The sequence below is a fragment of the Podarcis vaucheri genome (genome assembly GCF_965113315.1).
Source record: "Podarcis vaucheri genome assembly, chromosome: 1".
Classification (NCBI taxonomy): Eukaryota; Metazoa; Chordata; class Lepidosauria; order Squamata; family Lacertidae; genus Podarcis; species Podarcis vaucheri.
In genome coordinates, this window is record NC_138759.1 from 120,321,243 (window position 1) to 120,333,006 (window position 11,764).

General features: G+C 41.3%; 1 long non-coding RNA gene across 1 annotated transcript in view; it reads right to left on the reverse strand.

Moving 5' to 3' along the window:
• Positions 1–8,853: 8,853 nt before the first annotated feature.
• The window catches only part of LOC309525165, a 3,633-nt gene continuing 722 nt past the window's right edge, over positions 8,854–11,764 (reverse strand). Inside the window, exon 2 of the long non-coding RNA XR_014216071.1 lies at positions 8,854–11,412. This is a non-coding gene — a long non-coding RNA (uncharacterized lncRNA). The remainder of the gene's footprint in view (positions 11,413–11,764) is intronic.

The window sequence follows — 11,764 nt, forward strand, 5'->3', positions numbered from 1 at the left end:
CTGACACTTCAGAAGGCAGGGAAACAGCTGCGAGTTGTAAACAGCACAAGGCTTCTGCAGCTTTTAACTTCCCAACCAACAATGTATTTCCTAGGCTCCATTGAAAACAACCAAGAACCGTTTCAGCGCTTGAAGCCTATAATGAATGTATTTAGCAGCCAGCTTTGTTCCAGCCTATAATAGGAAAGATTATTCGTAAGTTAGGTCATACATGGTTACTTAAATACAGAGGGAACACAGCACTCTCGACAAAGCATCAGCAAGGAACAGTGATTTATTTTCCCACTTACCCAGCTTCTTGACGATGCACAAAGCTACACAAAGAGATAGTCTGGTATTGTGACTATTATAATAAAACACTTCAACAACTTGTCACTGGAAAGTGTGTTGTGAATTCCTGAAAGTCTCCCCAAAGCCTAAGCTGACCGAAGTGGTCTGAGATCTGATGTTGACAACCCCACAGCGATCGGATCTGAGAAACTCCAATATTTTTGCTGAGGCTGCATTGCTGATCCATGGTGTCATCAGCCTGCCTGACCCATTTAACAGGATATACGTTCAATCTGGTATTCCCATCTGGGCAAGAAGATGGTCATCTGAGAGTAGGCATCTCTCTGTTGAGTCACTTGTAATGGTCAGGTCAATTCCCAGTGAAGGTTAGGCTTATGGCGATTATTCCTCTCTGCAAGGTGATGAACTAGCTAGAATGACAAATCCATAAAGGTTCCTGAGACCCAACAGGGGTTTCCTGTGGACAGGCTGGTGTTCCTGTCAAAGACCTGCCAACTTCCTTTCTGAGTCAAATTGCAGCTTTGGAGGGTTGTGGGGTTTTTTTAATTGCTTTTTGAAATCACAGCACAGGTGGAAAAGGATAATCCACTTCCCATAAACCTACACATGAATGTATTGGGGTGTGTGCATGTGCATACGTTTATTTACTTAGATTTTTTAAATTTGCTATTGTATGCATACCTTGTCCTGTCCACGGACGCTCAAGGTTGACACATTCCTGCAAAGAAATGAAGAAATATTTCTAAGTAACCAGTTTAGAACACCCATCCTGAAGTGTAGGTGGGTTCCCATGAGGCAAGACACAGTGATAACAGCAAGAAGTTTTATTGAACTAACAGAACTGGACAACAGGGGCAAAGCAACTGCTTATATACATTTCTGAAGGCCTGGGCTACTCCCATTTCCAACGTCATTGGCTGTCCAAACTTCCAAGCTGCGAATCATGACTCAGAGTTTAAGGGCCAATGGCAGAGGCCCAAATCCGGAACTGTTCTGTGACTGGAAATCATGTATCGAATCAGAACACAGGAGCTCAGAATCCTTAGTGTCTAAACTCAAGCTCAGGCAAACATAGACCACTGAATACATAACACCTCCCTTCCAGGCAAATCACTTTGTAGCCCATGCAGTTCTAACTCATCGCAGTTTAAGAGTGTGCCCACAGAAAAATGTCAGGGTACGTTAATCACTTGGGAACTTTACCATCTCCAAAAGTTGCACGAGACTCAGCTATTGTGCTTTATTTTTTTTCCAGCAGGAGATTGCACCTTTATTTGGAATAATAGGTCACCATTAATTGCAACTATTCTTTCATGGGGGTGGGGGTGGAATGAAGCCCTTTCTATTTTTCTGCAATGATTCATCTGTCTGATAAACAAACAAGAGGTTTCCTGTGGTTTCCCCTTTATGATTTACTTTTACCACCACAGTTTCCGAGTAGTGATTACCTGTGTTCAAGTATAATCCTTATTCATAAAGTCAAAGTAGGATGAATCAGATTTCATAGTGTCCACAAACCACACCTACTGAAGACCAGCCCTGGGCATTACTTAACAGTATCACCAGCTTAGTGAACAGAACGTCCAAATCCTCATACATTAACTTGGAAGTTCAATGCCATGAATTCCAAAGCCATATGCTTCCAAATCAGGGTGCTTAGCTTCAGAGTTCCAGCCTCGCTTCTGTGTGTATTTAATGGATGAGATTTTGAAAATGACCATTTACTACCTTCATTTCTCCAATGCTAAAAATTCTCACCCTAGATTACACTGGGGGGATGGGACGTTATCAACCTTGGTGCTCTTTTGGGGGGGAAAACAAAAACAAAAAACACAGAATGGTTTTCTTCTAATTTAGGTGTCTCTTCTTCTTCTTCTTTGGTGATCCCTCATAGCTGAGTAAGATAGTCTTCCATGAACACGGTCTTAACAGTGGGTCTGTAAGTGACTGTAGAGGCCAATTCTGGATCCACACGTCCTTCCACAGTGGGGACATAGGTTTCTGGGCAGGAGTTGATCATGGTGAGAGTTTGCTAAGTGTGCCTTCCTCTTAGCACGTTTCTCCCTTTTGTCCTGAGTTCGAGCGTCTTCAAAGCCCAGGACACCTTTGGTAGAGGCTGTTCTCCAACTGGAGCGCTCTCAAGCCAGTGCTTCCCATTTATCAGTGTTTATACTACATTTTTTTAGATTTGCCTTGAGAGAGTCTTTAAACCTCTTTTGTTGACCACCAGCATTATGCTTTCTAGAGTAGTTGCTTTAGAAGACGATAATCAGGCATCCGCACAACATGACCAGTCCGACGAAGCTGATGTTGAAGGATCATTACTTTGACACTGGTCATCTTTGCTTCTTCCGGTATGCTGGCATTAGTTCGCCTATCTTCCCAAGTGATGTGTAAAAAATTTTGGAGACACCGTTGATGGAATCTTTTGAGGAGTTGGAGATGGTGTTTATAAGTGGTCCACGTTTCACAAGCATACAGTAAGGTGGGAATCTATGGCCCTCCACATGGTGCAAGCAGATGGGCTTAGGCAGCCACCTCAGGTGGAATAACCCAGCCCATGGGTGCCCCACCTCTGGAAGTGAGTTCCAGCAAGAAACCTGTCATCATTGTCCCTGCTTTGGAGGCACTGCCTCACAACCCAGGTAAGGGAGGCGTTAGGAGGTGGTAGGGCGGCACCTTCCTGTTTCACCTCAAGCTGGTTGCAAGCATGGCCAATGGTCATTGATGATGAGAGGTGTAGTTCAGCAACACTCGGAAGGCCAAAAGTTACCTTTACCCATTCTAACTGTAATGGAATATGTCTTCACTGTTCCCATTCATTACCTGCCTCGCCTCATTTGGCAAGGCACACCTGGGGAAAAGACAGAGAAGTGTGGGGATGTTGTGAATAGTAGGAGAGGATATATTGATTAAATATTATCCTTCCTCACTCACGCTGGTGAGTCAGCAGCAGAGTACATTACCCTTTTATATTGCAGGAAGCTGGTTGGTAGATTCGTTTGACTCTCTTGAGTTAAGCAATCCAATCTGGCTCGTCCAGATTGGAATTTATTCCTGGTAAATCCCCTTTGTTCAATCTTAAAAAGAATAAAGACACAACTGTCTTCTTCATAAGTAATGAGAAGTTTACTTACATTCAGTTCACAGTATGATCCCTGAAGGCAGGCTTTGGCTGGTAGTTACAGTTACAGAATGTGGCTTACACCCTTTGTGAAGATGGGCCCATGTGCTGCTAGCTGAGAGCCAGCAGTGCAGCCCAAGAGAAAAAAATGGAAGAAGGGAAGGTGGCTTCGTGACCAGCCCTTTTATGGGGTCTCCCAAGGCCATGCTCATCTACCTGGTCACACGCAGGGGAAGGATGCTCCAGACAGGTGTGACAGGAAGTCCTCCTGGCTGGAGTAACATTCCCCTGCATGTCCACTCTAGGCAAACAGGAAATGTTGTATTTGACTGCTATAGTGATTACATCCCACAAGAAGGACTCAGCATGTGGGCAGGCTCCTGTGGAGGCCAGGCATTCCTTCAGGTACCAAGGCCATCAATAAGGCTTTAAAGGTTAGCCCTCACACTTTGAATAATATGCACCTGCAATGATAAAGTGCTTCAATAATTAAAAGAGAACTGAAAGACCCTTCGGTGCAACTATTCCTTGCCAGCAAATTCATTTCAGGATCCACTAGTGTAGAACAAAAGTGTGTTTGTTCATTAGTATCAGTGCTGGCTTGCAAATACAAACTTAGTAGGTGTGTGATTGCATTACTCATCTGGCTATGCAGTAGCGGGTAACTGAAACCTTCTCTGATACTGCTCTAGATTAGTGGTTCTAACAAATCATGACATTGTTTCGGTCTCCAGCATGACGGCAGCTGGAAAAGGTAATGTTTTTCCCTACACCACTAAGGACTCAGCTACATTTGTAAAGATAAAAGCGCTTTATATGCGTTTTAACACTGTGACATCAGATGGCGCTGTGGAGTCCTGTCTTTCGCCAACAGGATTTCCCTGTATGAAGTTTGCAACACCTTTAAATGAAATGCTTCTTTGATGTGTCTAGATCCAGCCTAAGTCTTCTGTTATATATCCAGCCTAAGTCTTCAATTATATAGATTTACAGTGGTGCCTCGCAAGACGAAATTAATTCGTTCCGCAATTTTTTTCGTCTAGCGAATTTTTCGTCTTGCGAAGCACGGTGTCGGAAAAGTTTTGGAAAAGCTTCAAAAATCACCCAAAACCTCAAAAAAGGCTACCACACTGCGTTCTATGAGTTGCTCCTCGAAGTCAAGTCGCAACTGTATTAAGGGTGTTAAGAAAAAGGAAACAAACTTGCAAAAAACGCAAGACGTTCTCGTCTTGCGAAGCAAGGCCATAGGGAAATTCATCTTGCGAAGCAGCTCAAAAACCGCAAAACCCTTTCGTCTAGCGAGTTTTTCGTCTTGCGGGGCACCACTGTATTAAGTGCTGTTTTTTCACTCATAAGACACACTAAAAAAAGTTCAACAACTTTGAGCTGAACCCCCCTCTCCCCAAAAGGATGTAGATCACTGCCAGTTTTTAATTCTGAAAGTAGATCACAGTCTCTTGAGAGTTGCCCACCCCTGGAGTAGAGGATTGGTCTTCAACTGGTGGGTTAAGACCCAATACTGAGTCGCAACAGTAGTACAGCTACCATATAACTATATGGTTAAAAACTTAAGTAGTTGGGCTGAAGGTGAGTACTGGAGTCTGAAAAGGTTGAAGGCTACTAGGATACAGCATATGTATGTTGCTCATGTTCTACTCAAAACTTCACCCTCTTTGGGCCATTGCGCCAGCATATCTATACCAGTGGAATGAGTCTGCTGGTAACATATTTTCATGGGGCATGTGGGATTTTCTGCCAGCATCTTTTTGATGGTATATCTGGCATTCTACTTGCATAGAAGGGCTTCTGCCAAATCCTGTTACTCTTCTGCCACAGATCTCAAGTATAGGATTATAACAGAGGTTTACATTAAATTTGTGCAACTCTTTCACAACTAAGCCTGAATGAAATTGCTGGGCCTTATTACCTACTGTAGAATTTAAACATGTATTACATTTTTGAGGTGTCACAGAGTTCAAATGTTTGTTTGTTCTTTCAGAAGATTTAATAATAGTAGGCATTCAGCTGAGCTACAGTCATACTAAAATAAAATAAACAGTTAAACATATGGCATCAGGGTGATTTCACATTCTTGTCTAGACATACTAATGAAATAAATATGTATTGTGGAAAAAATGGGCAAATATGATAAGAATAATGCTTCTAGATAAGAAATGGTATAGCAGAAAAGCTTTACTAGCAGCAATTTAAAAATAAAAATGCTTGTGAAAATGTTAATAGGGTATTTTCATTTCTTTCTTTTTGGCTTTGTCATGAAACAATTTTAACTTTATGCTAAATAAAGATTCCATTAATCTAATCTTGGATACATGTCTTTAGCCAACTGTGATCCTCTAATCATCACTGCGCACTTGAGTTACTTATAACTTCACAGTGCTGGTACAATTAGAACATTATTAAATACTGTCACAAAGACAGAAATTTGCCACTTCAGCTAGAGAAGAATTTTCATTGCCTCTTTATTATGTCTCTCCCCCCCCCCATTTCTGCTTCCCACTAATAAGCCAAATATATTATGTACTTCTACAGTAGCCAGATGGTTCCACTGAATATTAAATCTGTTGATCAGGTATTTATATCCAATTAAAACTATAATTAGGTATGCTTGCTCTTTCCTCACTGGTAGCTTGCATGCAACAAATCTGCATTGAGAAGCACCATTCCCCACCCTGCTATTTTACAGGACAATCCAACCTGCTACTCCTTATGGTGAGCTGCGAGGGCCTTGGGTTGAGCAGAGTGGTCCTTCTAGTCAGCTCTGCTGAAAATGTGGGCAGGTGGTAGACCTACTGGTGGTATCCCTGCCAGAGTGAGAGGGGGCAAGAGAAAGCACTGAATCCCCAAATGGTATCATAGCCATTGGGCCCGATCTAAACCCAGTTTCTGTTTTTTTAAAAATATTTTTTTTAATTGGTTTTTCACAGTTTATATAAACACAAACAATACACAATACAAACATACAAAGACATAAACAATCATGTATAATTTCAAATCCTTTTTTCTTAAACCTTACTTCGCTGACTTCTCCATACCTCCCCTTTCTGCATCCCAATTCCCAAATTTATTTCAGCAAGTCCTCCCCCTTAATTTTATCTAATTTTCCCTTATTCTTTTCTTTTACTTAATCTTTCACAGCTGTAATCCCCTGTGATCTAAAACCTCAACATTTTAGCACTCATTAATTTTACAGTATTTTTTAAGATAGATTTTAAATTTCTTCCAATCATCTTCCACCGTCTCTTTCCCCTGGTCTCGGATTCTGCCAGTCATTTCAGCCAGTCCCATGTAATCAATCACCTTCATCTGCCACTCTTCCAAGGTGGGTAGATCCTGTGTCTATCTAAACCCAGTTTCTGTGCCAGCCTGCAGCCCACACCCTGCAACCTTCCCCCTTCTGCCATGGCTACCATGCAGAGCTGGGCTTGAGAAGACCCTTGCTGGATCCGGCCAGTGTGGCTCATCTACTCCAACATCGTGCTCTCACAATAACCAGCCATTTGCCTAAGGGAAGTTTCTAAGGAGAGCTAAAAACAACAATACAGTGGTACCTTGGGTTACATAAGCTTCAGGTTACATATGCTTCAGGTTATAGACTCTGCTAACCCAGAAATATTACCTCAGGTTAAGAACTTTGGTTCAGGATGAGAACAGAAATTGTGCTCCGGCGGCGTGGCGGCAGTGGGAGGCCCCATTAGTTAAAGTGGTGTTTCAGGTTAAGTACAGTTTCAGGTTAAGAACGGACCTCCGCAACGAATTAAGTACTTAACCCGAGGTACCACTGTACTGTCAGTTTGCATTTCTTAGTGCAGAAAGTATCAATCTGATGTGTAGAGATCTTTCCTATTCTAATTAATTAATTAGAGGATCCTGGAAGCTTCTCTGTGTGAGAGAAACAAGCAGAAAGTTCATGATGTTTGGGTTATTTCTTCAGAGAAGCTGAGTACAGCTGGCTTTAACTGGTTCTCTTATCTCTTTTTGTCAAGGTCATGCTGGCTCTAAAAGTAGGGCCAGAAGGAGCCTGGGTTTCACTTTCTCTTTCTATCTCTTTTCCTTCTGGGGTGGGGTTCTGTACATAGTTTGCTTAGTGTTAAAGTTTAGACTTGTAAGTTATTGTAAGTTTAAATTAAGTCTGCTGCAACTTGTTTTCTTCTGGACAGTGCCAATCCTAAATGTATTGGATTTGTGACCATTATGCTCATTTGTCTTCAGTAGTCTATTTTGGGGGGGAATCCTGCAACGTGCTTAGGTTTTTACTCTGCTAACTATACATTGAGGTTCTGCTCTGGATCAATATTAAGTAGAATTCCATGACAAATACATATATTATTTCCAAAGCAAAAGAATTTGAACACAATGATGTGATGCCAACATTGGGAAATGACATCTTGATCACTTGAAGTTCAAGTAGCTTTGGTAGTCCAAATGACCTTCTATCAGTTTGAGACTTATATGTAAAGTGTGATCCCCTCCTTGTACAAAGATAGCCTAACTACAGTTATCCATGTTGTTGTAACTTTGAGGCTGGATTACTACCATGCCCTTTATGTAGGGCAGCTTATATTTCCATATTTATCACCCACCATCTTCCAAACTTTTTATGGGACATACTTCCAGACTCCAAAGAAGTTCGCACATGATCAGCTAGTTCACTACCACACTGTATATGTTAATAAATCTATTTTTCCTTTTTGAGTGTGTGTTTTGGACAGCGGTTGGGAAATGCTTTTAAATAAATGCACATCCTGTTCTTGATACAATTGCGCTCTGCTGTTAAGAAGAGGCGGACGTTGCCTCCTTTTCTTCCCTCTGTTTGAGCTTACTGTTTGTCTTTGCTTCATCCCATCCCATTAAAAAGACACATGACTACATTTTAAAGGTTTCTTTCTCATGCTTCTACTAAGTCCCCATGACAGGATTTTGTGTAACTTGAACTATAGTTGCTATGACAGTTTTAAATTATAACCTTCAGGCTTGACTAAGAGTGTAATCTATAATTAGAGACCTAGTTTAAGCTTACAGAAATTGTGGTCTAATTCTATACCGAAGAGAAGTTTTCTTTGGCTTACAATTTACTAAGCCTATCTACCACTGAAACCTGGTACCACTTCAAAACGTAAGCCTTTTTCTTAACCAAAATCACTTCCTGTATGACAACAGCACATGCATCTTTTTAACTTCAGATATACATGCACGCAGGAAATAAGAAAAGAATATTTGAAGCAACATCTTTCAGGCATATTTCTTCCTCACATCAAGGCTGTATTCCAGGCACACCGAGCGGTAAAACTCATCAGGAAGTCTTTTAGATTTCCATAACTTTTTAGATGGTTTTTTTATGCTGTGCCCATGAAATTTTAAAAATCAACCAGTCAGTGGTATCCTTGATTAATACATTCGAAGAACAACAAAGAACCAAATCTGTTGCCAGACATTTTATTGTGAGACTTTAGGACAGGCTTCCTCAACCTCGGCCCTCCAGATGTTTTGGGACTGCAACTCCCATCATTCCTGGCCACTGGTCCTGCTAGCTAGGGATCATGGGAGTTGTAGGCCAAAAACATCTGGGGGAAGCCTGTTTTAGGAGATCAGAGAAACACTGCAGAGCAGCCAGAACATATAGGTAGCCTAGCATGTTAATAAATACAAGTAAAATAAAATACAATTAAAGTGAGGTGTTTTTTTAAAAAAGAAATGAGGCAGCCATGTTTGTCAGTTATCCCAGGGTCATTGAGCTCAACGGCTAGAATACGGGAAGGTGGAAACATTTTATTCTTTCATGAGCAATTGGGGGAGAGAATATTGCCAATACTTTCTTCATATTTCCTTTAGTAAAAGCTCAACATTCAGAAAATAGCCTGGAATATCCCTGAGGAAAGTCTGTACCCCTGGGCACTTTAATATATACCGCCTGGAATCATCTTGGAATCTCTCACTGCCTCTCTGTTCGAAACTAATAATGGACCAGTTTATACATTATTCTGTAAATGTAAAGCTACACAGCATTTTTAACATTTAGAATGTGGAGGAAATTCCCTTCTCCCACCCTTCTGACTCCTGCCACCATGCCCTTTTTATTGTTTTCCCCTGGTTTCTATTTGAGGAAAACAAAATGCAGATTTAGATTATGTTCTTCGCTGAACTTTGTGATTTAGGATTTGCCATCCTGTCCCCATGCAGCACATATTAGGCCTGTTAAAGAGATTCAAGGTTTTCAGACTCTTGTGTACAGTCTGGGGCAGGGAGAAGGGGAGGCACATGGGAGGAAAAGATGCCTGGTGTACAACTTCTGGTGGGAAGTTCACAAAGTTCACCTGGTTACAGTTGACCAGCTGGCTGTCAGTTTAAACGCAGAGTCAAAACTTGAAGCTTCAGAGTTTGTATTTGGATCAATTTTGGTAGGCCTCTTCTGTCAGTGTTGATTATTTGCTTGGAAATTACCTGTAAACTAGACCCAGTTCTATTCTGGTGGTGATCATTTTTATTCAAGAAGAGCACGGCACAAGATGACTTCATGTCTGCAGAAAGAAAAATGTTGAACAAACCAACTCTACCATTCTGTGAAAGGCTTGTCTATCCAGGTAAACATACTTGGACACCATCATCCTACTGGAATTCTACTGGCTTGGCTTTCAACCATTTTAAATATTGTTTTAGTACTGTAACCTGTCCTGGTATCTTATAGTGAAGGGCAGTTGATAAATATGTAAATTAAAATAGCTTTTAAAACTGCTCTCGTCACCTTGCTTGGTTATCTCTAGTCTGCATATCATTATAGGCAATTTCACCCTATTAACTGTGTTAGAATCAGCATTTCTGTGGCTTTTAATTCAAATGCTCATGAAGTTTTGCTTTTGCATCCAGCCCAGCACCGTAGCACTTCAGCTGTTATAACAGGCAATACTGAAGGCCTTTTAGTGTTTATGGTACATGTTTTGCCATAGCTTTTGGACAAACTAGCTTTTCAGGATTTTGTAGTCCTTAAAGCAGCACATGACACAAAGCGAAACACCGAACAGCCCAAGTAGCTCTGCAGCAATATGTCTGAATGGCTGCAAAGGATACCCATTGGATACCCATTGGCATCACTGCATAAGCTACTGGGTATAACATCGCTGGAGATGGGTAACACACTCTTCCTTCTCCTCAGCCTCTGCCCAGACAAAATATTAAAGTTTCTTATTTAAACACCCCCCCACTTCCACAGTGTTGCAATGTGTTCATATCTGCTTTTCCCTATGAGCCTTTGAAAATTATGGTTTTGTTATGGGAATGTAGTACAGTGGTACTTCGGGTTAAGTACTTAATTCGTTCCGGAGGTCCGTTCTTAACCTGAAACTGTTCTTAACCTGAGGTACCACTTTAGCTAATGGGCTTCCCGCTGCTGGAGCACAATTTCTATTCTCATCCTGAAGCAAAGTTCTTAATCCGAGGTACTATTTCTGGGTTAGCAAAGTCTGTAACCTGAAGCATATGTAACCCAATGTACCACTGTATTTCAGTTTCAGAGTAAACTGCTCTGAGTTGTGAGAAAGCTTTGGAAAGGCAGGGGATCTTTCTCCAAACAAATACAAATAAATAAAAAGGGTAGGGAAGCACAGAGGTATCTGCTCCTCCATGGCCAGAAGATTTGAAAAACATTTTCTAGGTTTTTCCTATTTGAACAGTATATACTGCCCTTTTCTGTCACACTGGAGAACATATTTTAAGGAAATGAAATTGACAATACCAGGTGCTGCCTGAAATCTAATGTAGCCAATTTCATAACTCCATCTGCTGGAATGGGGCTAGAGAGAGTAGCTGCAATTAGGAATTAGGAAATAAGAAGACAGAATGAACTCAATTTTTCTCCAGGCTGCAAGGTTCCTCTTTCCCCATTGTGTATGTACAAGTATCAGAGTTTGTGCTACAGTAATAACTTCTATTATAAGTTAACAGAAATGACCTTCAGTATCCAGTTTAAGAGGGGAAAGGAAGACCTGAGAGAAAAAGAGGAAGAAAAAACCTCATTTCATAGGACTCAATTTTACTTTCTCATACAGTAGAGAAGTTTGAATTCTCAATAAATTCCGTCGGCTATTTGGGTCCCAAGCCATTTAGTGTTATGAAGACCAGTGTCAGCACCTTAAAGCAAATAGGCAGCCATACATGATCTTAAATTGGAGGGGTGGGAGGCTGGAGGCTGAGAGAAAGTTTGCCTTTCCAAAACCACTCCACCAACTTTGCCATTCATTGACAGGCACCCACAATTCTGGATGCAGCAGGTGACCTCTGCAAGCTTAAGAGTCTGATCCTGCATGCTTACTCCAAAGTAAACACCATTGTAGTGGC